Source organism: Urtica dioica, chromosome 5 (assembly GCF_054948205.1).
Source record: "Urtica dioica subsp. dioica isolate 48M chromosome 5, U.dioica_male_clone48M_v1_H2, whole genome shotgun sequence".
Lineage (NCBI taxonomy): Eukaryota > Viridiplantae > Streptophyta > Magnoliopsida > Rosales > Urticaceae > Urtica > Urtica dioica.
Window position 1 is genome coordinate 12,890,356 of NC_142760.1, and position 4,134 is coordinate 12,894,489.

A 4,134-nucleotide genomic window follows, 5' to 3' on the forward strand; every position below is an offset into this window, starting at 1 on the left:
AGTCCCCGGGATTGTGACCGTGCCTGCTGTCGCGTCGGGAGTGATGGTCGTGCCAAAGCGCCATTCGACCTCTCGGGCCGCGAATGGGCGAGGCTAGGAGTTGCCTCGTCGGTCCTCGACTCCCCCGCATAGTCGGGGTCGGAGTCGTCTCGGGCGATCTGTCCTCGACGTCGTAGCCGAGAAGGTTGGCGATGAGCGTGCCATCGACGCCGGGACAGTCTAGGAGCTCTGCAAGCTTCCGAGCCGTGTCCTCTCGGAGCGCGGCCTCGGGGTCGCTCACCGGGTCTTGGGGCTGGCTCTCGTTATCATGAGGTTGCCCTCCAAGATGGTGCGCAAGGCTTCGGAGACCGTATCTTGAGCTCGTCGCTGGAGTGCCTGCGGAGGTAGTGGGAATGTGACTCATCTTTCGAGAGTCGTAGACGTAGTAAGAGTGAGGATAGGGAGGGAGAGCGTTTCCAAGGTCGGGAGAACCCCCTCCTTCTAGCGCCAAAATGTTGTCGCTCATTTTCGGACAACTATTTAGGAACCAAAAGCTGTTAGACCCAAGGCCGGACGAAGTGGCCTCGCTTCGGCTCGAGTGTGTCGGACTTGGCATCCCAAGTCTTCCCTCAGCTGTTGATGATGTCTATCTCTTCTAAACACTTGAAAAAGGTAAGAAAGAAGGTGTGAACTACAAAGGGGAAACATAGGGGTTGCCTCTGTTTACATTAGTAGCATTGAGGTGGAATATAGAGGGTTTGAGTGTTTAGAGGCCAAAGATGAGTGAAACGAGTGAGTTATGAATTCGACAGCGTTTCGGGGCTCAAAATTGGATTACCTGTCTCGAGGGGTCGAGCCTCGTATTTATAGGCGACCAAGGGGCGTTTTGAAGGCCCCTTGGCCGAGTGAAGTTGAGTCGGCCATCGGCCGAGTGAGACTCGATCGGCCGATGGCCGAGCGAGATGTTGACCGCTGGGAGAGGCTCACTCGGCCATTGGCCGAGTGAAATGTTGGACGCCAGATGGGTTTCTCTCGGCCATTGGCCGAGTGAAAGGCTTGGGCCGAGAGAGGTTTCACTCGGCCATTGGCCGAGTGAACTGTTGGGCCGGTAGGAGGCTTCACTCAGCCCCTGGCCGAGTAAAATTGTTGGGCCAGCAGGGAGTTCACTCGGCCATTGGCCGAGTGAACCTGATGGGCCGGCTGAGGGTTCACTCGGCCATTGGCCGAGTGAGCATGATGGGTCGGTTGAGATTCACTCGGCCATTGGCCGAGTGAATTGGTTGGGCCAGTCAATGGTCGAGTGAACTGGGCCGGCCTTCGGCCGGGTGAGCTTGTCCGGCCGCCCGAAACGTCGATCGCGTCGTCGAACCTCGTCGGGCCGATAACATGAGACATGCCATTTCACAGCTTACGTATTCTCATTTGAGAAAGTCGGAGTTCGGACTCACTATGTGATTCTGAACAGGGCCTATTGGTGAAGTACTAAGTTGTGAGAATGTCAAGAGCAACTTTGTGAAGTTCTCATAGCTATGGAATTCATGTACAAGATTGCTGAAATGCAATGTATATCACCTCATGCTTTGTTCCTTGGAATGTGAGTAAATGAACTTGCCAGTGTCCAAATTGAGTCTTGACTCTTTTGGATGAAACAATGTGACTTATTAGCTCCTCATCAATACATTGTTTCTAACTTATTCACAAGCGACAAATGAGTTGAGGAAATAACAGCTAGAAGGGTAAAATGGTAATTTTGTAAATCCCGACTAGCTGATGATATTCATGAAGGGTAAACACTGATAATATTCTGTGGATCCACTCATTACAATTAGGTTGAATTCTTGAGTAGAAAATAATTTCATTTGAACCGAGAGATTTTCAGTGTCAAGGGAGAAGCAAATAAAAGGGACAACAAATCCAAGGCTATGCATGGATCTTCTTGGTCGTGTGAAATAAGTGGGAAATGAGGGAATATTTGCTCATGAATATGTGATATTCTATAGAAGAGGAAACTACCTTATTGAAGGTAAAGCCTCTCCTATAAATAGAGCCCTCACTCTTCACATTTCATTCATCCCAAGTTTTAGAGATTGAGAGCTTCTCTCTCTAGCTTGGCCGCCCCTCTCTCTTTCTCTGTCTAAGTTCTTTTTTCGTTTTTGTTTTGGCACCTAGGTCATCATTTGACCTAGAATTTTTAGTTCTTCGACTTTGAGACTTGTTATTGAGTCGTAGTGTTTAAAAGTGCCCACACACTAATTCCTATTTCTCTCGAGTGATTATAGTGATAGAAACTTTTGTGGTTGCTCGAGTTGGCGAGGAAAGAAGAGAGACGTGCTGCGAGGGAGACGAACGTTTTCAACCTTCCGAAGGCTCATCAACGTTCAAGCTTCTAAAAAGGTTAGTAAATTTATTATGCTCATAATAGTTTTTATTTACGTGTACTTGATCTTTGTCTAGGTTAGTAAAATCGTTTTACTTGTCAAAAGAAAATTTTTAAAATTCCGCCACTTACCCGAAGCGTTAAATCTTTTCTTAAACCCTAGATCAATTCCAGCAGGTGCTCGTTTGACGTGCTTTTTGACCTTGAGCTTGGCGAGCCTGTGTTTGTGAATGCGTATTGCGAACAACGGTTCTGCCTTGAGCTTGAACGGCGCTTCAGGAAATGGAATTTTCGGAAGGCATCTTGGATGTGAAGGTGCCGAGTTTCATCTTGGAAATGTTGGTTTTCGCCGTTAAGAGGCTTTTTTTTTTCTCAAAGAGAGAAAATGATTTGCTAGCGAGAATATCTTGATCGTTCTTGAGATCCCCTATTTCTAGCGCTAAAATGTTGATGCAGTTTTTTGCATCACATTTACGATGTATGTATTGCAGATGAGTCCGGTTATGCACGTCGTGAGAGAGGCGATTGCCTCCCCTCGATCTCAAAGGAAATGTCGCTATGTGGTCGAGACCTGATAATGATAACAAGTCATAAGATCCCTTAAAAAGGAAAAACCGAGGTGGTAGTGGTGGTGGTGAAGGAGACTATTTTCCTCATTCGCAAAGGAGATTGTGACTATAGGGACAAGCCTGATTAAAGTCACAATCTCCTCGGAGCTTTGGAAAAGGTGATCTTGGTGGTGACGAACCTCCGAGTAGCCTTCTTTGGTGGAAAGGATGGTGTTTGACTTCTTCTTTCCTAAGTCATATGAAGAGATAGAAAATTATGGATGTGCCTCTCAATTAGGTGAAGAGCTAGAGAATGAATTTCTACAAGCTCTTAGTCACCATGAGAGGTAGGATAATATGGCATCATGTTGAGCCTACGTATATAAGACACTACGTGAAAGAAAAAAGAGGGTGAGAGTGATTCTCCTCCAGTTTTAGAGAGAAAGGAAAGAGAATGCTTCTTTTTTGTGGGTATGAGATGGAGAGAAGTGTTGGGAAATGAGAGATGGAAGATAAGAAATAGGAGATGTGAGATGGAAGATGAGAAGAAGGTTAGAGATGAGAGAAGAAATATGTTGTAGAGTGATCTTGAGTGAATCTTTCTTGGGAATTGCTTAGAAAATTTGAGTGATGAATGATTTGTGTAGAGTTTTGGCCCTCAAAAATTGTGTGTCCCATTTTTTGGGGTGAAATGTGGGATTTTTATAGATTTTTGGTAGGTATTGGGGTGCCCTAAATGGGTGGTGGCCCATTTTGAATGAGAAGATGGGTGTCAAGGGTACTTGGTGTTGTCGCACGAAAATGAACAACTATTTAAAACCTCGGGCGGTTCGATCCAAGGCCGGACCAAGTGATCGCACCCGGGCCAAGAGTGTGAACTCGATAGTCTCGAGCTAGGGTTTTCTCTGATCAACCCGCCTCTCAGGAGAGGTAGGGGGTGAGGAGGAGGAGTGACCGTGCCTTGGGTGTCGGCTGCCTACGTACCCGTGTGTGGGATCAGGTCATAACGTAGTTCAAGCGTGTGTGACGCAGTATGAGGCGCGGAGCCTTGGTGGAGAAGCGTACTCGACGAAGGAGACGGGGCGCGAGGGGTCCTCGGCGGCGTCTCAGAACCTCAGAGATCGCGTACGCGTCTAGCGTGTTAGACGCGCGAGGGGAACTCTAGTCGAGAACCTTAGGGGCGTGCTTGAGCACCGGAGAACGTTCGGTCAGAGGAAGCGATGTCCGGGA